The sequence below is a fragment of the Schistocerca gregaria genome, chromosome 3 (assembly GCF_023897955.1).
Source record: "Schistocerca gregaria isolate iqSchGreg1 chromosome 3, iqSchGreg1.2, whole genome shotgun sequence".
Lineage (NCBI taxonomy): Eukaryota > Metazoa > Arthropoda > Insecta > Orthoptera > Acrididae > Schistocerca > Schistocerca gregaria.
This window is the reverse complement of record NC_064922.1, coordinates 812,795,124-812,820,159: the sequence shown is the minus strand read 5'-3', so window position 1 is coordinate 812,820,159 and position 25,036 is coordinate 812,795,124.

Below are 25,036 nucleotides of genomic sequence, written 5' to 3'. Positions count from 1 at the left end.
TGTACAAATTGTAAATAGCCTTTCGCTCCCTGTATTTTACCCCTGCCACCTTTAGAATTTGAAAAAGAGTATTCCAGTCAACATTGTCAAAAGCTTTCTCTAAGTCTACAAATGCTAGAAACGTAGGTTTCCCTTTTCTTAATCTTTCTTCTAAGATAAGTCGTATGGTCAGTATTGCCTCACGTGTTCCAACATTTCGACGGAATCCAAACTGATCCTCCCCGAGGTCCGCATCTACCAGTTTTTCCATTCGTCTGTAAAGAATTCGCGTTAGTATTTTGCAGCTGTGACTTATTAAACTTATTGTTCGGTAATTTTCACATCTGTCAGCACCTGCTTTCTTTGGGATTGGAATTATTATATTCTTCTTGAAGTCTGAGGGTATTTCGCCTGTCTCATACATCTTGCTCACCAGCTCGTAGAGTTTTGTCATGACTGGCTCTCCCAAGGCCGTCAGTAGTTCTAATGGAATGTTGTCTACTCCGGGGGCCTTGTTTCGACTCAGGTCTTTCAGTGCTCTGTCAAACTCTTCACGCAGTATCGTATCACCCATTTCGTCTTCATCTACATCCTCTTCCATTTCCATAATATTGTCCTCAAGTACATCACCCTTGTATAAACCTTCTATATACTCCTTCCACCTTTCTGCCTTCCCTTCTTTGCTTAGAACTGGGTTGCCATCTGAGCTCTTGATATTCATACACGTGGTTCTCTTCTCTCCAAAGGTCTCTTTAATTTTCCTGTAGGCAGTATCTATCTTACCCCTAGTGAGATAAGCCTCTACATCCTTACATTTGTCCTCTAGCCATCCCTGTTTAGCCATTTTGCACTTCCTGTCGATCTCATTTTTGAGACGTTTGTATTCCTTTTTGCCTGCTTCATTTACTGCATTTTTATATTTTCTCCTTTCATCAATTAAATTCAATATTTCTTCTGTTACCCAAGGATTTCTAGCAGCCCTCGTCTTTTTACCTACTTTATCCTCTGCTGCCTTCTCTACTTCATCCCTCAGAGCTACCCATTCTTCTTCTACTGTATTTCTTTCCCCTATTCCTGTCAATTGTTCCCTTATGCTCTCCCTGAAACTCTGTACAACCTCTGGTTCTTTCAGTTTATCCAGGTCCCATCTCCTTAATTTCCCACATTTTTGCAGTTTCTTCAGTTTTAATCTACAGGTCATAACCAATAGATTGTGGTCAGAGTCCACATCTGCCCCTGGAAATGTCTTACAACTTAAAACCTGGTTCCTAAATCTCTGTCTTACCATTATATAATCTATCTGATACCTTTTAGTGTCTCCAGGGTTCTTCCACGTATACAACCTTCTTTCATGATTCTTAAACCAAGTGTTAAGGTATATAGTACATTAATAAAATTAAAGTTTGTTCTGACTCGAAAAGATGCAGTACTTACAAGTCACATATTAAAAAAGATCTAAGCCGGAAAGACGACGTCATGAACACTTGTCAGACAGCGAGCCGCTAAGGGCTGCTCGTACTGTGGACAAGGTTTGCAACAAGACTGAGGTGCCCACCTTAGAAAGTGTGGGCAAGTAAAAATGGTGTTGCTACGAGTGCCATCTATTAGCCGCAGAAACAACTAGGCTACTGTACATTCAAAATTAGACACATGAAATTGTGATGCAGCTGATTCAGGCATAACGTAAGCATTAATAATGACAGGATGAAGTTACATATTTATCTGCTTTAAAGAGAGATACAATTTGTAACGTAAAAACGTTAGTTATGACGTACAAGAAAACAGCAAAGATGTTACAGGAAAACAACGAAAAGCTGCAGCTGCGAAATAAAAACTATTTTGAGTGTATAAAACCATTGCTTGATCTTCGATTCAGATTTCCTCCTGCAGTTTACCGAAATGTAACATTGCATGGTAGAGTGGTTCTGTGGCAAGGTAGTACCAACCCATAAACATGAACAAGTTCGGCAAAGAAAGTGTGCAAGGCAGGTCAGAGAGGTTGCGAATTCACGAGTATTGGCTATGTCAGGTCGGCAAACCACCCCCCTTCACTAAGTGCTTTTGAACATGCAATGGTTAGGCGATGTGACCCGCAGATCACTGGTTCCTGGGTAGCGGCGCTACGCAGACGTTGAGGACTTAGCTGTCGATTTTGTGGTAATACAACTCAAATAAAAACGTTAAATTTTTAATAACAAATCGAAATTTCGCGCCGTTCTCCAGTAAGTTGGAAAGCGTGCTAGAAACAGCGTGCGGAATGGCCTGTAGATGGCAGCATAGTGCAGACGCACACATAACGTCGCAGTATCAGTATAAAGATGGCGGCCCCACTTGTGACTTGCACCAGGGAAAAACAGCGTTCTGTTATTCGGTTTTTGCGTAGTGAAGGTGTGAAGCCTATTGAAATTCATCGACGAATGAAGGTTCAGTACGGTGATGCAAGTTTGTCACAGCAGCAAGTCTTCGAATGGAGTACTAAGTTCGCAAATGGTGTGACTTCAGTGGAAGATGCTCCTCATCCAGGTCAGTCAAACCGAGTTGTGACGCCACAGAACATTGCAGCAGTTGAACCCATACTGAAGGGAAACAGCCGAGTGACACTGAATGACACTGGAGCATGTTTACAGATTAGTCATGGGTCAGCACACCACATTGTGCATGATGTGTTCCAGTTTCACAAACTGTCTGCAAGATGGGTGCCACGGCAGCTGACTCTTGAAAAGAGATAACGACGTGTTGATGCTTGTGAAGAACTTCTTCGGCGCTTTGAACGAGAAGATGATGGCTTCCTTGCAAGAATCGTTACTGGGGACGAAACCTGTGTTCACTTCCACCAATCGGAAACGAAGAGAACGAGCAAGGAATGGTGCCATTCCTCAGCACAAAAACCAAAGAAGCTTCGATCAGAACCATAAGCAGAGAAGGTTGTGCTGACTTTTTGGGACGAAAAAGGCATCATTTTGGAGCATTACATGCCTAGAGAGACTACTGTCACCAGTACAACATACACAGATATCCTAAAAAATCATCTGCGGCCTGCAATCAAATCTAAGCGACGTGGATTGCTGTCAGAAGGTGTTATTTTACAACATGACAATGCAAGACCCCACACTGCCCATATACCAGTTGCAACAATCACAGACCTGCATTTTGAGTGTCTTCATCACCCACCATGCTCAGCAGACCTTGCCCCAAGTGATTTGCATACCTCTGGACCACTCAAAGACGCAATTGGAGGTAAGTTCCGTTCTGATGAAGAGGTACATCACCCGATGCATGAGTGGTAACGCGGACTACAAAAAGAATTTGTTTCTAGAGGAATTTATGCACTTTGTAAGCGCTGGAGGGCTTGCCTTGAGCGTGGGGGAGATTTTGTTCAAAAGTGATACAGCTTTGTACCACTTCTGCACAATGAATAACATTTTAAAAAATCTTTAAGGTTTTCATTTGACTCACCCTCGTATTATCAATGATATAACAATCTTTCAAATCTGTTCATTACTAAAGTGCAGACTTTGAAATCAAGTGTGAGTTTATATTCATAATTAGCTTAATTTTCAGTAAAAACTTCGCGTTTGTGCCTTGGTCAGGCACGCACCATGGGCCTTAAGCTCATGGTCGTATTATTGCTCTGTGCGTAACAGAAGTTAACGCATTTAATGTATTTTAATGTGGTGCTCTTTTTTTTTCACAGTGATATTATGGGGATATCTTTATTCCTGATATGTTTTCTTTGTGTTGTTAGTGTCCCGACAAGTGGTCGCTTGGAGCAACGGCGTCATTTGTAAAGTGCAGTTTCGTTCCAAAAATGTACGAAAGCTTCACTACAGTTTCGTGTACGTCAATTCGGAAATAGTAAATTTATGCAGAGAATAAGAACTTTGTATCATGAAATGAGCACGTATTCACTTTTGCGCCAAACTGCGTCAACGGCCGTTATTAGAAAGGTGGGCCACATCAACTGATACGTGGAATGGGTAAATAATTACATGGTAGTGCGTGAGTGTAAGATAGGAAAGAAATAATCTTGTGTGTCAGAATTTTGGCATTTCTGTTAACTTTCCCAACTTAGTCACTTGTGTGGACTAGTGTCAAGGTAAATGTTTCTTGTGTCCCCCATACCTATTTGATTTGCCTATAATGTGCGTTACATAAAATACGCGGGTTAAAGTCTTGTACCTATGGAAAAGGTCGTAGTTTAGTGCCTATTGATGGGATGGAGACTTGCAATATTTTCCCGCCATATCATAGCAAATGTTCTTGCGCCCACAGCTCAGTAACGTGGCGTTGTTTTGGAACGCAGGATTAAACTTGGCAGTCGAAATGAAGTGGACCACTTGTTACCACTCTTTGGCCCACTTTTTAATGAAATTTGAAATATGTAGACAGATTTTCTCCGCCTTGACAGAGTTCACTTGTAGTGTCTTTTGCTGAACTTGTTCTGCGTGACCTACAGTAATTAAATGTAATCTCAATAGATGAGTTGGGTTTAGGTATAATTGTGTGCCTGCTTAAAATTCCATTGAAACCAGGTCTGCGGTCCCCTCTCTCTTTCCATAATTACGTAGTGAAAGTGAATCATATTGACTAGAGGGACCACATGTCATGATGTACAATAGGAGAGCCCCTGCTGTTGCATAGGAATGGGGAGTTAACTATTTCCATAGATACATGGTTTCTTGTTCAAATGCTATAGCTAGTCAATAAATACCAATTAATTGAGATCCCCTACTGATTATTTCAATAATTAATAATAATAATAATTACTGATAATTATTAATAATTATTTACATTAACAATATAAAGAATATGTGAAATTTAAAGTATCCAAATCTACCGAACAAAATGGAAAATAGTCTTGATAAAATATCCCTTAGAGGTGACAGGTAAGCCCCGACATATTTGTCCCTACCTCAGTCGCTTGCTGAGTCAACAAATGGAAATAAATAGAAGCTCTATGCTCAGTATTAAGCCCTCTATAGGTGCCTTCTGTAGTGGGTATAAAGATTTTGTTATATGATGCCCACAAATTTCTACCGGTAGGTTAAACTCACCCCAGTAGTAACTCGCAGAGGCCTGTATCCTCGGGGAGCACACGAATTTCTTAAACCAGTACCACGGAGCGTATCTTGCAGAAGCAGTAGGGCACGATAAGCAACTGTAAACATCCTACCCGGTCGAATTTTACCTGTACCATCAGGCAGCATGATTACACTACACGTGGCGATCCTCTCCAAGATCTCGAGCCACAGGTACTTCTGACCAGTAACTAGGCTGTACTAATTATAACAAATTCTCAAGGTACAAATAATTTTTTCTGGTATAGCACAGCATAATTATGATTGTGTTGAATACAGCGTTGTCTTTATTTCTGTTGTATTCAGTTCTTTTGAGTGTGTTGTTTTCGACAGTAAAATTGATGGGTATTTTAGAATATGAACTTAGGTAATTAGAATTTTTTTATTCGTATTTTGGGCTTGTAGGAAGTGTAGGGTGTAGAAGACAGCGACTATAACGGCAGAGATAGGTAATGAGTCAGATTATTACGAGCGCGCTCGCTGAAAGTATAGTAGAAATGGTCACACTGAATGCGGAGAGTGCGCCAGCATTGTCGGCTAGCGCAGAATCCGAAAGCGGGACAGTGAACTGGCACGGCCAGCTGACCACAGGTGACGAACAAACAGGTGGGTTCGGTCCGTCCGTAGCGCGACCCCAGATAGAAAGTGCGGGAACGACCTTAGAGGCCGCGAGCACTAGCGAGGGTGCGAGAGGGAAAGTTGCGGACAAGCCCCCCCCCCCCCCCCCCCCCCGTCTTGACAGTCAATGAGCAGAAAAGAGCAAATAAAACATTAAATGATAACTTGACCTTACAGATTAATGACTGAAACAAAATATTAAGTGATAAATTGAATGATTCAAATAAAGCAGTAAGCGAAACTTTGAGCGACTCAAACAACGAGATGCGAGATGATCTAACAAGGATATTGAACGGACAAACAATCGCAATGAATATGTGCTTGGTTACCAAGAGCGACCACCAGGAACGCCTAGAAGCGTTAGAAACCAGAATAGAAACAGCAGCTGCAGGAAACCAAGCACTAACTAACTCCATGTTAAAGGAGATACAGTCAGTGTAAACCGAAGTCAGTGAGGCCACGGGCAGGATTGAAAATCGAATAACAGTGTTAGAAAGCGAACTGTCGTCGCGATAAATCGTCATTCCTTCGCAGTCGCAAATAAAGGATGTCCTAGAAGACGTCTGTAAAGAGCAGAGAGAAGCTGTTGCTCGTGTGAGGGAACAAGTGGCCACCCAGGACGAGCAGATCACGGCGCCAGCAGACGAGATTCATAAAGTAATCAACAGGTAGGCGCCGTAACATGTGCGGTAGGAAAGATTATGCCAACGAATGAGGCGGAATCGGATAGGACACAGCCAGCCCGAATGGCAGAATCCGAAGAAATACAATCACTGCTGCGTTTTAAAAGGGCACAAGCAGACATAAATAAACACAACCGGTAGCTGATAGCTGACTTGCATTATACGTTGCGGGGAAAGTAAAGCGCAGAGGGGCTAGCCACTGTTAGTAACGGTGCTAGAGGAGCAGAAAGCTCCAGCGGTAAGCGTAGGCATGGACAAGTCGATGAATACCATGAGTTCGAAGAGTGACTCTGTAATCTGAGAGGATATTCCGCGCCGTCTGTGCGGACGGCAACAGTGGTATGAATTTTGGTAGTAACGAGGAAGAATGCAGGAGACACTTGGTCTCAGAACAATCTTACTCTCTTTTCCCAGACCCGAATCACGACATAGCGGCCTCGATGTGGTTAAACCAATTGGAGTACTCGCTACTTCACTCATGGGGAGATATGCTCAGAATAAAATTCGCGTGCAGTCACCTGAGAGGTGAAGCGGCTACCTAAATGGAAATAATGCTTAAGGACTGTCGAAGGTACGAGAACTTTAAAGCGGCTTTCCTCAACGAGTTGTGGTCTCGGAGCTTGCGACAACGGGTAATGTTAAGCATCTTGAAGCGAGAAAACTATGCTGACGGTACGTAGAAGCACTCCATGGAATTTTACAAAGGACGCATCAGAAGTAATCAGTTTCTTGATGCACTGTATGATCCCAAGGAATTTAATACAATTTGTCTGACTAAGATTGCGCAAAGGAATTACAATTGCGGAAAGAGGTATGGATGAAATTGGTGGTTTTCAGAACCTGCTGTAGGAATTATGTGCTGAAAGAAATGTAAATGAGCAGCAAAGCGTGGTTAGGTTCTAAGGTAATCATGACAGGAAATACGGGCAGAGGTGTAACCAAAGTTGGAGGCGTCAGATCTTTTGCAATAATAATCGTGATCATGGTAATGACAGGCGTGGGCGTGGCCCTTGAAGCCCTAGGCGCAGCGCTAGAGGTTGGAAACGCTTTTCGGAAGTTCGGCCCACACAACGGAGGGGAGGTCAGTGGAGCCACACAATAATTCCTGAGCCAATCATGCAAACGAAAGTAGGAATGCGCGACTAACAGTGATAGGAGCGAACATCTCTGCAATGCAGAATGGTGAAGCTTACGATGTCAACGCAATGTGCTTAAAGTTCGAAGATATCCGCGACGTGTTATTAGAGGAAACAGCAGTAGTAAACTCAGTCGAATGCCCTGCAATCAGCATAACAATTACCGGAATTACGGTTCCCTGTCTATGTGACTCAGGAAGCGAGGCATCGGTGATGTGTTCCCACGGTGCAGCGTGAAGAGTCTGTGCCCGACGCTTCCTTTGCAGAAACCACGAGTGCGTGGTGCCGTGGGAAATAAGAGCCTAGAGACTAAAGAGCAAGCGTAAACCGATTTTACTTGTCAGTCGTGCGACGTTACGGCCTTGTTCCTAATAATATCATCACTAGCAGTTGAGGCAGTGCTTGGGCTGGACTTTCTAAGACATTATAAGGCCGTTCTAGATTTTGATAGTAGGTGCGACCATTTGAGCGATCATAAAACAAGAATGACTGTTGCTTTCGATAAGGGACACGTAGAAGAAGGGCTGAGATGTGTATGTCTCGATATGTGCGTGATCGGCCTGGATGATGACTCCGAAGTGTGCATATGCATGCTAGATACCGATTAAGGAGATCGCGATGACGAGAAAACAGTAGAGGAAATAACCCGCGAGAAAACGCTGCATTTAGGATCGACTGAGATAAGAGAGCGACTACGTGGGATCCTCCGAAGGTACCAAACCGTTTTTTTCAAGTTCTCCTGGCCTAATAGAAAATTTACAGTACGAATTGAAAGTGAAGCTCCATACGCCGTTTGCTGTGGAAACTTATCCCATACCTGTTGTGCACGGTGCAACCGTAGAACAGGAAATTTAGACTATGCTGGAGCTAGGTATAACAGAACCGGCGATAAGCTCATACAACAGACCGATACACCTAAGTGCGATGAAGAACGAGTAGATCCGCTTAGTGCTGGACTCGAGGCAGATCAACCCTTGTATCGAGACGGAAACTGGTAGGCCAAAGACGCTAGACACCCAGCTCCAGAAACTTCATGGCGTACGTGTCCTCAAGTCGATCGCTTCGCGGATCAGCTTCTGGCAGGTCCCATTGGCGAAGGAATGCAGGAAATAGATGGCGTTCCTCTGTTTTGGCAGACCTTATCAGTTCCGACGACTTCCGTTTGAATTGAGTGTCTCCTCCGCCGCCTTCATCCGCGCTTTCGACACAGTTTTGCCGGAAACCCTACGGAAATAAATTACGTGTTATATCGATGACGTGTTAATCGCGGAAGAATCATGGGAAGAGCACCACGGAGTGCCCAGGTCATTATTAGAGGCGCTTAGAAATAGAAATGTCATTGTCAATCTGGCGAAGTCTGAATTTGGGAGCAAGGAAATTCTCTTCGTGAGACTTATAGTATCAGCAGAGGGTATCTGACCTGAACCCGATAAGTTGTAGGCGGTTAAGAAATATGCGATGCATAGAGCAAAGCGCAGACTGCATGCATTCCTCAGCTTAATAAACTTGTACACACAGCTTATTAGGATACAAAGTGTTACAACCACGCTACTATGCCAACTAATGGGTAAAAGAACGACATGGCGATGGGACAGTAAATAACAAGACGTGTTTAACCCATTGAAAAGGGCATTGTTCAATGCGCCCATTCTGATTCACCAAGACTTGAGAAAGGAATTTTGTATGTCATCCGATAGTTCCCGGTAAGGCATAGCGGTTACCATTTTTCAAGAGAGTAACCAAAACAGCAACATTATCCCGCAGGCAGTGGCTTTCGCAGGTCGTGTTTTAAACCAAGCTGAGAGAAACTACACGGTGACCAAACTAGAGGCATTGGCCACTGTATGGGGGTTCACCAAGTGTCAGTATTACCTGTATAGTCGCGCTGCGAAGGTATTATCGGACCACGAGGCGTTGCAGTTCCTCATGACGACGAAGCTTATGAACAATCGCCTACTGCTCTGTACCTTATATCTTCAAGAATTTTCCTTCAAAATTTTCCATGTTCTTGGTCCGCAAACCGTGGTAGCAGATGCCCCATCGCGGGATCCGTTTGGATTGACGTAGGGGAAGGATGATGACTTCAAAGAGAATAGGTTCGATCTAACAGCAAGAGAGCAAGACAAAGATGAGGTGTGGAGCACCGTCAGAATTAAACTGCAGGACGCTAGCTTCGGAGAATGGCGTTGGGTCTACTCGTTAAAGAAGGACGTGTTGTTTTTCAGACGTGACGTTAACAGTGTCGAGTTGTTGGCCTGTGTGCCGGAAGAAGTAATTAATAAATTAATATGGTACACATCTCAGTTACGGTCATCTCGGGGAGCGTAATTGCTTTAGTCAACTGAAGCAAATTGTATATGTTCACAGCATGGACTGTAGGGTGTAAAGAGTGCTTCGAACGTGTAGGGTTTGCCAGAGGGCAAAGTATTCGACCCAGTGTGGTTGACCACACTTACACCCTAGTAGACTAAAGAAATTAGAAGCGGCGGATTTGTTTGGCCACCTCCCACAGACCACGCAGGGATATCAGTAAGTCGTTATCGTGGCGGAGTTAGTCTCAACGTATGTGACGTTTACCGCAATGCGCTCAGCGACCGAGAAAATGGTGACGTCAGCACTTGAGAGGAAGTTCCTCAGAGAGATAAGAAGCGTAAAAAACAATAATCTCGGACAATGGTCCACAATTTCGGTCAAGGTGTTGGCAAGAAAGGATATAGCCGGCGTTCATTTCCCGCTATTTTCCCTTCGGAAATCCCGCAGAAAGGGTTATAAGGGAATTAGTAAAACTATGCAGAATATACCGCCACAATAAGCACCATCAGTGGGATCAATATCTGGTCGACTTTCAGGGGATAGTGAACGAAATTCTAGATGGGACCACGAAACTCAGCCCCACACCGGTCCAGAGAAATCAGTCACCCCCAACAGAATAAGGGCACTGGTAGATTGGCCATAAGAGAGGCGACAACGACACAGGGAAGTAGTAAAGCGGGAAATAGCGAACATTAAAAAGGAAGCGCAAAGTAGGAAACGGTGACGAAAGCGACGTATAAGACCATTAACCCTTGAAATGGAGACACGTTACTCGCTGGAACTCATAGTTTGTCCAAAAGACACCAGTTCGTTAGCAGCAAAGTGTTCATTGTCTATTGTAGACCCTTTCGGGTGAGGTGTGTCGCTCATCAGAACGCTATTGAAATAGAAACGGCCCGATCTGGTAGGCCTATAGGGTTGCATCACATATCTAATATCAAGAAACGGGTCGAGTAAGAATTAGGGGCAGAAGTGTCATCTCTCGTAACAGATTAGCTTAATAAAAAAATAGTCCTATTCAGCACCATGTGGGATGGATTTGGTACTCTTTACTGTCTTTGCCTGGTCATCTGTTAGGTATGAAGTGTAATGACGAGTGACGACGGCAGATATTCGTGATTTGTTCTGGAGGAGCGATGACCTCTTGTAAGGAAAACAAGAAGGAGTTATGAGGAAAGGTGAACCTTTTGCAATGTATAGTGATGGGGAAACGCGCCGTATATGCGCTTGTGAGGAGTAATGGCTTGCGCAGAAGTAGCGATGCGACCATTTGACGGTTGAAAAAGGCGCCGAATTTTGTGCGTTATAGTTGCGCGCAGAGAGCAGCGCTATGAAATGTTACTGATTTTGGCAACGATGACTTTCAGCGACCTCGATGGAGAGCTGAACTAGCGAGGAAAATCAGACGAAGGCAAGTTAAGCATCCTGGAGGTAAACCATCCACAGGAATGAAGGCAGGACTAGCTACTGAGAAAGCCCATGGAGGTAACAGAAGAGAGTACTGATTGTAGTCATGAATGTCATCCATTTGGCGAAAGATTATAATATTTGTTGAATAAGAAGTAAATGTAAAGTGTGCCCTGGGTTTTAAACTAGTAGTATGTGATGTGCGGTACCTGTGCTTGAGATTGTTCAAGGGGAATAAAAGGCACTAAAGAGGACGGGATGCTGACTACGATAGATTGAAATAAATTGCGAGTACCAAGAATTGGTGTAATGCGTAAAGTGGAGTTATAAGGTTTCAAGTGAGCAACGCCGTAATGGTTTCCTTAGCGAACTAAACTTGACAGAACGGATAGTAAAACGTATAAGTAGGGTAAAGTATTAGATTGGACTGACGTGAGAGGTAATAACTGCAGGTGGCATCGTTCCAGTTAGTTTTTATCTTGGTTATTATACTCTTGTACTGTGTTATTGTCTACTTAGCATTTGATGGCGTGTTATCCTGGTCATTCCCTCATGGATGAGCAAATACGTCACCTGTTTGTCTGTGGTAAAAGAACAGTTATAAGACATCTAACCTGTTTTGAAGGTAGATTAGAGGAATGGGTAATCGTATAAAAGGACAGTAAGGCCATATTGTGATTTGCAAATGTTTTCGCTAAGGAGCAAGTATCTTAGGCTCAGATAATCTATGCGATGTGTGCATGCAGAATCGTGGGACATGGAGAGATAGATAGTGGTGGTGGTGCAGTGAATTGCATAGCGATCCTCACAACCCACGAAATATGTCCTGACTGATTCCACAATTGGCTCCTTTATGGGCAATCGACTAAGATTTTGTACCAAACCGTGTTATAGTAATAATTTAACTGTCGCAAAAAAGGAGTAAAAATACATTAAACAAGGAATAGGCTAGTTATTATACGACTCTCCAATATTGTAAAGAATTCTAGATACGTATTTGCTTTATTTAATTGTTATTCAGGGATCAAAAGGCCAGTATTGTTAATTTATTTAGTAAGTAAATTTTCTCACAAACGAGAATGGGCTTTTTAGAGGCCTGTGTTTCTAAGTAAACGTGTAATATGAAGAGGTAGGATTCTTTTATTTTATTAATTACTATTCGCTATTAATTGTAAAGCTCTGGCGGAATCTGTAGATTATTAAAATTCGGTGTACAGTAGGTGAAAATTGTACCTGGTACAAAACAACAGAGGAATTGAGGACCCATAAAGTTTAAGAGAGTGACGTTCTATTTAAATGTTTCAAGGAGACAGCGATGAGAAAGGAGCAGCCTATCAGCTCCGGGCAGCAAGGGCACGGGAGGACCTGTCCCTCTCCAACAGGTGATGACGGGGACACCAGCGGCAGCCGGGACAAATGAATGGAGTCTCGCGTTACCCCACCTCCCTCCTCCAAGTGGCAGAGGTTGTGGGTGAAAGGACGACAGCTGTCGAGTCGGCCTACGCTGATGCACAGCCCGAGCTACGGCAAGCGGCGACTCTGGGTGGCTACCTGTGAAAGGGTCACGGCCGGTCAGAGCAGCTAAACTCTTTTCACTACAAAAGAGACCCCCTGTTGCTATCGCTATGAGGCATCTTGTCTGACAGAGATAGCAATGTCACTCGGCCAGGACACAGAGGCGGCGGCTTTGGCAGAGGTTATTAGCACTACAAAACCTGTTAGTTGGTGACGCAGAACTCTGTCGTGTTGGCAAGGGTCAAGAGACAAAGGATAAAATACTAAGGACTGCTAGCCTCATTAGTAACCCTTGCTGGATTCATGAACACGGAGAATAGGGAGAACACACTGTAGAACTTAAAATGCAAAGACAGCGGATTTCTAACTTAGAAAGAGGGTATGAATAAGCTGATATTTAATGGGGTAAAGTGTGTGTGCAGTAATGATGAATTTCGTTTGTGTTTTGGTGACGCATGACTGTTAGTGGCAGGCACAAACAGCAGTGCCAGGCTAGAAAAAGTTAATCACAGAACTTTGGCCAGTAAGCCATGGCAAATTCCTGTTAGAGATTTCGTAAGTAGACTGAGGACAGTAAGAACAGCTCAACAACTCAGTGAAGTGTAGTTGTTGTACAGACAGCTTTATTTCTATTACTGGAACTGATGTACCGTCGCTCCAGTCCATTCCTCTAGTCAAGTTGCTCTAAGGCTAGTAAAAGAAAAAGGGGGGGGGGGGACTGGTTTCCGACAGTGTGTTGACTGCAAATGGACAACTAGTTTGCCGCCATCATTCTGCAGAAAGAAATTGTCTAAGGAACATTAAATTTAAGGAGACAGCATGGGATGAAGGAGAGTCGGCAGAATGTAATAGGCTGCCTCCAAGTTCCTTTGGAAGAAAGCCCGCCCTGACGATTACCCTAGATGGTGTGCGTGGGACTCCATAGTGCCGTGTGGCTACCCAAATTTAGGGCATGCTGCACAATAACCGAACAAGCGTGAGAGCTGGTCCTTTGATAATGATCATACTGTGGATCTTTGTCAAGTTATCCTCATATATCCTGTGTTGTTGTTTATGACTCGTTTAAATATGTTGAGTAGTATATGAGATGTGGTTTGTTCTAGGTTAGTATGTTCATTAGTGTTTCCTTTCTTTGCCGAAACATGCAACAGGACAGTATCTCGGTTATTGAGTAGCAATTCTGAGGAGCGGGGAAAGAGAAGATGTTTTGCATTAATACAAAGAATTATCTCAAATATTAGAGGCGTGGTCGAGGGTATGTTGTTCTGTTATGTATCAGGGCTAGTGAGATGAAAAACATTTTGGTGGCTCAATAACTCAATCAGAATGTAGGTCAAGGGTGTTTCCCTCATTCCAGTCTGACCAGAACTAAATCTGTGTATTGAGAAGAAGGCCCTAAGCCTAAAGATAGTAGATATAACGTAGTCAAGTTTTATCTGACCGTAATATGTTTAAAAGGACTGTCTCTCTGTGAGTTAACTAGCTTAAGATGGGATGTCATCATATGGCTTTCATGGTGTACATAACCTCATTCCTAGTCGGTAAGGAACCCATTAGATAAAATTTCATAATGTGTTAAAATACAAAGTTACATATCCCATGAAATTTGTGATCAACCTAACGAGCCACTGTATAGTTTTGTACTAGTTTAATTTGTGATTTGCAGCTAATCAAAGATTAATTATTAAGAAGTTTGTAATGAGTAAATAGTTTCAGGTAGAGATCTGTCTCAAATATTTTAGTAAGAGTTTCATTACGATCAAATCGTCTGCAGTCGTGAACTGTTTCAAATATATATTTTCATTATCAGAATTTCAAGTTTAGTAAGTAGGTAATACGCATAACAGAAAATGTTAGTGGAGCCATTGAAGGTTGGGTGTTTTGTGTCATTATTTGAGTTCAACGTTACTCCTTTATCGAAGCTTCGCATAATTGTTGAATAAGTAATAGACACATCCTGAAATATTTTAAAGCCACTGTAGGCTGAGGGTTTTATATTATTGATTGTATTGCTTACTCTTTCTTCGATACTTTGCATAGGACATACTGTATTTCTTGTTGAGATGCACCAACAGACACTCTTGTTATGAATATTTGATTCTTATGTCTTAGAATAATGTAATGTGTTTACATAATGCGTGCCAACTTCTATTCATGTAAGTGTGATGAGTGGCTTAAGATGATTCCATTTATAGGATTTTTGTAATGCTATGAATATTTGTGGCAATGCTCACTGTGTCAACGGTATTCTTTTGCGGGGTCTTGACAAGTTCACTATTACAAATAATGTACTTTGAACCTTGCAAATAAAACATGTAAAACAAAAGAAAAATAACGGATTGGTGTAGATGGAGATTAGAGTGTCTTCCTTGAGGCACCAACTGAAAAAATGTTCCAGACTGTCATTCCATCCCAAAAACAGCCCTGAATCCATTTTCTTCGAAGATAACCTACAGCGATGAAACGGAACTCGATCTACTATTCAATATATTTCTCATAAAATTTCCGATTCAAGAGAATTAATAGCGAGAGTGTTTTTACTCGGCAGATATAAATCAGTGGGTAACATGCAGGAGTGAATGGACCAAACGGCGTTTGTTTATTTATTGATTTTAAGTCGTGTGTGCCACGTTCCCCTGCATCCTTTCCCTTGTGCGACCTGGGCTGTATGAATGAGAAATTATGTGAAGTAGCAACAAGCTTTAGCCAGAGGTTGTGGCACTGCATGAGTAGAGTGGTTCTGTGGTAGGTGTTGTAACGGCGACCGGAACAGTCGCGGGGCTGAAGTGACGGAAAACACGGCGGAACCCGCGGAGCGATGGTACAGAGACTTCTAGGTGTCTTCGATGTCCATGACGTCCGGCGGGATTCAAATTCCGCACCGCGTGGTACCAGAGTAGGGTAGTACCAACCCCTAAACGCGAACACTTTTGGCAACGAAAGTGTAAAAGTTAGGTCAGAGAGGTCACAAAGCCACGAGTATTGGGTCAGGGAGGTCGGCGAATCATCCTCTCCAGCACCTGCTTTTGATCGTGGAATGGTTACGCGATGTGAGCCGCAAGTCACTGCTTCCTGGGTAGAGGCACTGTGCAGACGATGAAGACTTAGCTCTCCTTCTTATGGCAATATTATCAAAGGTATTAGAATCTTTCGAATCTGTTCGTTACTGAGGTCCAGATGTTGAAATCAAGTGTGAGATTACCACGAAACCCACATAAGAGAGTTTATATTCGCAGTTTGATTAAATTTCAGTAAGAACTTCGCGTTTGCGCCTTGGTCAGCCACCCACCAAGGGCTTTAAGCTCAGGGTTCTACTATTGCTCTGTGCATAGCAGAGGTTAACTCCATTTAATTTACTTTAATGTTGGGTTTCTTTTACAGTGAAATTTTGGGGATTTTTTTTTATTTCTGACATGTTTTCTTTATGTACTTGGTTTCCCGCCACGTCGTCGGTTGGAGCAACGGCCACATTAGTAAAGTGCAGATTCGTTCCAAAAATGTACAGTAGCTTCACTATAGTTTCATGTAGCTCAATTCGGAAACAGTAAATTTGTGAGGTGAATAAGAACATTGAATCACGAAGTGTGCGCGTATTGACTTTGGCGCTAAACTGTGTCAACGGTCGTTAATAGAAAGGTGGCCCACATCAATAGATACATGGTATGAGTAAATAATTATATGGTAGTGCGTGAGTGTAAGATAGGGAGGAAATGAACTTGTGTGTCAGAAGTTTTGCATTTATTTTGGCTACCGCAACTTGGCAACGCGTGTGGAGTATTATCAAGGTGATAATTGGTAAATGTTTCTTGTGGCCCCCATAACTGATTTGCTGACAATGAAGTTCGTTATGAAAATTATAGCGGTTAAAGTCTTGTGTCTATGGAAGAGTTCAGAATTTAATGCCTATTGATGGGATGGAGACTTGCATAATTTTCCCGCCATATCACATTAAATGTTCTTGCGCCCCCAGATCAGTAATGTGGTGTTGTTTCGGTACGCAGGGTTAGGCCTAAATTGGGAGTCCAAGTCAAGTGGACCACTTGTTACCCCCGTTTGGCGCACGTTTTAATGAAATTGGAAATGTTTAGACAGATACTCTTCCGACCTGACCGAGTTAACTTGTATTGTCTTTCTCAGAACTTGTTCTACTTGCTCTATAGTAATTAAATGTAATCTCAATACAAGACATGGGTTCAGGTATATTTGTGTACCTGCATAAAATTCCATTGAAGCCAGGTCTGCGGTCCCCTCTCCCTTTCCATAATTACGTGGTGAAAGTGAATCCTATTGACTAGAGGGACCACTTGTCATGATGTATAATATGAGAGCCCCTGCTGTTGCATAAGAATAAGCAGTAACAATTTCAACAGATACATGGCTATTTATTCAAATGCTGTAGGTAGTCAGTAAATATCAGTTAATGTAGATACTCCGCTGATTACTTCTTCTCTTTATTATTAAACACATAAAGAATAGGTGAAACCTAAAGTATCCAAATCTCCTTAACAAAATGGAAAATAGGATTGATAAAATATCCCTGAAAGATGACAGGCAAACCCCGACATATTTCTCCCTACCTCAGTCGCATGCTGGGTCGACAAATAAAAATAAATAAAAATTCCATGCTACTACTGTATTAAGACCTCCATAGGTGCCTTCTGTAGTGATTATAAAGACTGCGTTATCGGTTACCTTCAAATTTTTATAGGTGCGTTAAAACCACCAGTTACAAATTATTAGTACCCCAGCAGTAACTCGCAGGGGCCTGTAATTTTTGGGAGCACACGAATTTGTTAAACCAGTACTATGTAGGGTAGCTTGAAGAAGCAGTAGGACATGATAAGGGTCTGTAAACATCCTAACCGGTGGAATTTCACCAGTACCATCAGGTATGATGGTTACGTGACATATACCCCGATGCCCTCCAGTTGCATCAATGAGAGAACCAATAACACTGAAGACAGGTAGCCAAAGTCTCAGTACCGATCTAGCTGTAATGTCGAAATGGACGCAGGAGGTAGGGTTATAGCTCAGTCCTCCGGAAACACAAGCGGTACTGGTTGATTATATTAGGCTCATTAGCCTGAAATATCGGGAATCCCTACCGTCTTTAGTCCTAAATGGAACATTTGTCAACTTCTCTCCCTCAACAAACGGGCTAAGAGTAGGAATAAAAATCTTATTTAGACTGACAATTCAACTGCAATGTCGAAGAAGGCATCAGTATGTCTCCATGTCCAACAAAAATACATAAGGCTCTTCGCTCTTGACCCGAAAAGGAAACTTGTACAAACACTTACACTTTGAATTATAGATTACCGCAATGTTATCCTACAGGGCCTTTCTTAGGAATGCTCACGGCTCCTGAAATTGGTTATGAATGCCTACGTTCGTTATATCTTTCGTGTTCGACTATTTGATCACATTTCACCACTGGCTGCGTGCAGACAAGCGCGAAGATATCCGTATCCTCAGCCCTCTCTACTGGCTTATCGACGTACACTCCCCGTCATACCGGTCGTCGACCTTTAAGTTCTTATAATGAAATCCAGACCTTTAGGTGCTTACTGGCGTTGACAGATATCAACGGGGACAGTTGAAAAATGTGTGCAACGACCGGGCCCTCGTGCTTACGTTTCGTTCTTCGAGAGATGCAAGATCACCTATGATATGTGTACAGATACCAGCTTCATATACTTAAAGTTCTTGTCTCAACAACACGGCAGGAACATCCGTCCCAGGCAGTGCAAAATCCTTTCTGTCACACTTCGTCGTTCAACCACTTTCTCAAAGTTCTTGTCAGTAGAAGGAACCCGACTCTCGCTTAACCTCCCACATTAACCCCTCAGAACACGGTTAATGATATCTACTGAAGCAACAATCATGGTTACTATTGTCACTGTACGTACTCGTCACCCCTGTACATACATCTTTACAACCAGATATTACATAGTTCCTAGTACGAGGGTCAGTCAAAAAGTAATGCCTCCTATTTTTTTTCTACGTTTAATTGTCAGGAAATTTAAATGCAATTACATAGGTTGAAAACCACAACATTGAGGATCATTTTGTCATTTTTCAATGTAATCTCCGCCCATCTCTACAGTTTTGGTCCATCTTTGAACAAGGGCATGTATCCCAGCACGGTAAAAATCACAGCTCTGCTTCCTAAGCCATTGACGCACGGATGTTTTGACGGCCTCCTCATCTTCAAAATGAATCCCACGATGAGATTCTTTTAGTGGCCCGAACAGATGGAAGTCTGATGGTGCCAGGTCAGGGCTGTATGGGGGATGGGGCAAAACTTCCCATCCAATTTTGACAATCTCGTCAGAGGTGTGACGACTGGTGTGTGGTCTTGCATTGTCATGCAAAAGAAGAACATCTGCCATTGATTTTGTTGGGCGAACTCGCTGAAGACGTGCTTTAAATTTTTTTAGGGTTGTGACGTGTTGAACAGAATTTATTGTGCATCCCTGCTCCAAAAACTCAACCAGAATCACACCCTCTGTATCCCAGGAAACTGTTGCCATAACTTTCCCTGCCGATCGCACAGTTTTGAATTTTTTGTTCCTCGGCGAGCTTTTGTGACGCCACTCCATTGACTGCCTCTTTGATTCGGGTTCAAAAAAATGCACCCATGTTTCGTCCCCGGTCACAATTTTTTTCAGAAACTCATCTCCCTCCAAACGGAAGCGCTGCAAGTGTTGGGAGGCTATTGTTTTCCTTGCCTCTTTATTCTGATCGGTTAACATTCTTGGAACCCACCGTGCACAAACATTTGAGTACCCCAATTGTTTAATAATCGTGATCACACTGCCTTTACTAAGATAAATAATGCGACACACTTCATCTGCAGTCACCCGACGGTCACCACGAATGATGTCATCAACTTGCTGAATGTTGTGTGGAGTCACTGCACTCACCGGCCTGCCGCTCCGCTTTTCGTCAGTCAACGGTGTTTGCCCTACAGCTTCCTCACAACGACGAACCCATCGTCTAACAGTGCTGACATCCACTGTCACAACACCATACACCTTCTTCAGTCTTTCATGAATGCGTATGGGCGTTTCACCTTCTGCATTCAAGAATTCAATCACACAACGCTGTCTCAAACGAACATCGATGTCGGCCATCTTACAAACTTCTGCTGTGCTGCCACCTGTTGACACAGAAAGTTACTACTGCAGTGGATTGCAGAAGAAGGTTTGAGGAATGGCGCCAAATTCAAATTTTTCACTTAACTTAATTTTTTTAAGTAGAAAAAAAATGGGAGGCATTACTTTTTGACCGACCCTCGTATTATTAGATGCTGCAGTCTCCTTAAAAATCCTTTGCTCAGAACTCTCTATAACAGAAAACATTTGCTTTGTTCATCTATAAATTTCTTGTATCTGAAATTTACATTATTGACAGCGGCAGCGGCAGTAGAAGTACTGCCAGTTTTAATTTTATTAGTATATAGTACATTATTATATATTCACATTGTCACTAAAGACACTCTAATCAATTTAATTCTTTCTGTTAAATTAAAATTGTTAGTTTATGGGTATCCATGATAAAAAATGGTACTGTGTTTGTGTATGTATGTATGTGTGTGTGTGTGTGTGTGTGTGTGTGTGTGTGTGTGTGTGTGGATGCATGTGTGAGAAATCCTCGTTTGATGTAATAGGGAAACTGTTGGGCCTAATCAGATCAGATCAAATAAATAAAACAAAATAATTGTTAACCCTGTTCCAGTAATGTCTGAGGAAGTGGATGAATTTAACTTCATTGTAATATGTTGTAGTTCACAAATAATTGGTTGATTTTCAATGTCCCTTGCATACGTTAATTGTTTTACTGAATGACAGATATGAATCTCTGGCAAAGGTGCATACAAGAATGGAGCTATTTGATATTCTCAGTGGTAACTCCTCCATGCATGTTACCGGAACGATGTAACGGGCTGGAGACAGATGTGGTTGCGGATGGCCCCTTGTCCGGTACGGGCTCCACGTGCACGGTTCACTAATCTTGGCTGCCGTAGGGCGTGCAGCCAACACGCAACAGCCCGTTTCGCTGCCGCTGATCCAACGCCATTACAGCGGTCGCCGCTGCCTAATTAATTAGCCGTGTCGGGACGGGAACGCGACGTGGACCAGCAGTGTATCAGTTACTGACAGTGACGTCAGACCGGCGCACGAAATTACTTGGCGTCCCCACGTCCTCCTATCAGCGACGCTGTTTTCCTCGCTGTACTGACCCACTGGTCATAAACGCACTTCACACGTGGTCGGATACAACGTTTGTTTTATACAGTAAGAGTTTAGTTCTAATTAAAGCAAGGAACGATGAATACCAGCAGTGAGTTGCAGCCCATATTATTAGAGACAGAGTACCAAGTGAGTTGAAGAAAAATGTGAGGCAGCAGACTTACATAGTTCCTTTTCAGAACCCATTTTCCTATTCGCTTAACAACCTTTCCATATGACACTGAAGTTTTCGGAAACGGGTTCAGTAAGGCAATCAGTACGCCATATCGTTAGGTTCTTTAAAGAAGTATCATATTCTCAAATGTATCTACATGATTTCCTTCTTGGCAGACCTTTCAGAGTGAATACTTTCTAAACTGAGTTTTGGAATTTTGACCTATAGAAGCTGTTGAAGAGTCAACATTATCAGACATTCTGGCTAATCCCAACGACATCTGAATTTAAAAGCAGTAAATTGCGTAAAAGCATTCTGAGACGTTGCGGCCAATTTTAATGTACTCACAAAATCACGTTACTCTTGACCACTGTGCTGACTAATTTTACACTCCCTTACACCTTTCAGCCTTACGTCATCCTCAAACGCTCAGAATATCTATAAGACATTCTTAGGTAAAACGGTACTGAACTTGATAGAAATGGATAAAAAGTATCTGGTATACAGCGTGAGTCAGTAGCTATTGCCACCTTGAATGACTCCGGGAGTGTGATAGTAGCTGAAAAGTTTGTCGGACAAATGTTCCATGGAGCAAGGGGGGCACAATATGACGCTGGTTTTGATGTTAGGTGGAGTCGGTCAGAGATATGAAGGTCAACTTTGTTTTTTATTAACTGGGATGTTATATTTTGGAACTTATTTTCTGATAGCGGCTATCGAGTCGAGTCCAGGGATGTGTACGAGTAACAGTAATATATTTGAATGTCAACGAAGGTCAAAAAGGTGGCATGAACGTCCATTTACAGAAGGTGTTCGAAGTGATAATCATTGGTGTCAATGCAGTGCTGCAATCTTCTTATCATGGGTTGAGTAGTATTCCTTATCATTACAGCACTTATCGAAGCACATGTCCTGACAATTCTGTCTCGTAAATCTTGCAAACAGTAAATATTCACCGAATACGGCGTATCCATCTAACGTGCCATTGGCATGTAAACACCGTTCGTTGGTCTCGCTGTACAAGGCTAGTAGGAACGGTAAGACTAGTATCTCCGAATCAAGTGGATGTGAATGATGTATTCCTTCGAAGAAAAAGTCGATTTGCTTCTCATTTACGGAGAATGCCAACAAATTCAGTGAGAGCTAGAGATTTATACGCTGAAAGATATCCTCAGCAAGTCGTTCGTTTAAATATGTGTGTGATAAATTGAGAACAAGTGGCTGTTTAACGCATCGGAAACATATCTGGCAAACGAAAGTTACCAAGGAGGAAACGGAAATTGGTACTCTTGCCTCTGTGATCCGAGATCCCCAGTTCGCGACAAATCGCAATGGAATATGTCATGAGCCAGAGTACTGTTGTTCGTGATCTGCATCGCCATAAACATCATCCTTACCATGTCAGTCACCACCAAGAATTAACTGGTACGGATTGTATGTATCGCATTGAATTTTGCCGATGGGCTCATCTTCAGATTCAGAGGAACGACATATTTATTAATTTGATTTTATTTACTGACCAGGCTACATTCACGAACCATGGAGATGTTAATTATCATAACATGCATTATTGGGAAACTGAAAATCCGTGTTGGCTGCGGCAACTTGCACACCTCATACCGTGGTCAGTGAATGTATGGTGTGGGATTCTGCAGGACAGAGTTAGAGGCCCCCATTTCATCGAAGGAAATGTTAATAGCAGGATGTACACCACATTCCTGCAAGAAAGATTAGGTCTGTCATTGGAAGAAATATCTTCAGGAATAAGGAACAGCATGTGGTATTGACACGATGGATGTCCGGCACATTTTTCGCTGATGGCTGGAAATGAGTTGCCAGGACAATTCCCATATCGTTGGATTGGATGCGGAGGAGATGTGTTGTGGCCGGCTCGTTCGCCAGACTGGATGCTTCTTGATTTTTTTCTTCTGTTGATTCGTTAAAGACATTGTTTATAAAGAAGTTCCAACCACACCTGAAGATATGCAATAGAGAATTGTCAGAGCATGAGCTTCGATAAGTGCCGAAGTGATACGGAATACCACTCAATCTTTGATAAAAAGACTGCAGCACTGCATTAATATCAATGCTCTTCACTTCGGATACTTTCTGCAAATTGACGTTCATGCCACCTTTGTGACCTACCTTGATGCTGGTAGGCCTCCTTAATTCATATAATCTTATGCAAACCGTATTCTCTCCAACTAGATTGCAAGGGAACAGTAGAACAACCATAGACGACATTTTTGTTCATTCCTCATTACTAGAAGGGCACTCTGTTAGCAAAAAGGTGAATGGACTTTCAGATCATGATGCACAAATTTTAACTCTAAAAGATATTTGTACTGCAACACGCGTTGAATATAGTCATCAGCTGTTTAGGAAAGATGATCCAGTTGCTGTAGAGACCTTTGTAAACCTTATTAAGGAACAAGAGTGGCAAGATGTTTATAGCGCTGATACAGTAGACGATAAATATAATGCTTTTCTCAAGACTTTTCTCGTGCTCTCTGAAAGTTGCCTTCCGTTAGAACGTTCAAAACAGGGTACTAGTACAAACAGGCTGCATGGGTGGCTGACTAGAGGGATAAGAATATCTTGTAGAACACAGTGGAAATTATATCAAAACGTTAGAAGCAGGCAAAATCTAAATGCAGCAGCCCATCACAGACAGTAGTGTAAGGTGCTTGAAAATGTTATTAGGAAGGCAAAAAGTATGTGGTATGCAGATAGAACAGCAAAGTCTCAGGATAAAATTAAAACCATGTGGTCAGTCGTAAAGGAAGTGGCTGGTCTGCTGAGACAGGTCGAGGATATAGAATCAGTGCGTAGTAGGAATGTTCGTGTTACTGATAAGTCGCGTATATGTACAGTATTTAATAATCACTTTCTTAATATAGCAGGTGAACTAAATAGAAACCTGTCCCAACAGGGAATCATATAGCGCTCTTAGAAAAAAGTGTTCCGAGACTGTTACCTGAAATGCTCCTCCATGATACTGACAAGAGGGGGATTGAGTTAATAATTAAATCACTAAAGACAAAGAACTCTCATGCATATGGCGGGGTATCTAGCAGATTACTGAAGTATTGCTCTATGTATGTTAGCCAAGTACTTAGCCATATCTGTAACTTTTCATTTAGGAGTGTTCGGTTTCCTGACCAATTAAAGTACTCAGTAGTGAAGTCACTTTATAAAAAGAGAGACATTGATAATGTTGACAATTTTAGACCTATTTCTATGCCATCGGTGTTTGCTAAACTTATCGAGAAGGTTGTTTATACAAGGTTACTGGAGCATTTAAATTCACATAAGTTGCAGTCAAATGTTCAGTTTGGTTTTAGAAATGGTTTAACAACTGAAAATACTATATTCTCTTTCCTCTGTGAGGTTCTGGACGGATTAAATAAAAGGTTGCGAACGCTTGGTGTTTTCTTTGACTAAACGAAGGCTTTTGACTGTGTTGACCACTAAATATTACTGCAGAAGTTGGACCATTATGGAGTAAGGGGAACAGCTTACAATTGGTTCGCCTCTTACTTTAAGAACTGAAAGCAGAAGGTAATTGTCCGCAATATTGAGAGTGGTAGTGATGTTCAGTCCTAATGGGGCATTGTTAACCGGGCGTTCCCCAAGGGTCGGTGCTGGGGCCACTGCTGTTTCTTATTTATATAAATGATATGCCTTCTAGTATTACAGGTGATTCAAAATTATTTCTGTTTGCTGATGACACCAGCTTGATAGCGAAGGATCTTGTGTGTAATATTGAAACAGTATCATGTAATGTAGTTCATGAAATAAGTTCGTGGCTTGTGGAAAATAATTTGATGCTAAATCTAATTAAGACTCAGGTTCTACAGTTTCTAACTCACAATTCAACAAGAACCGATATTTTGAT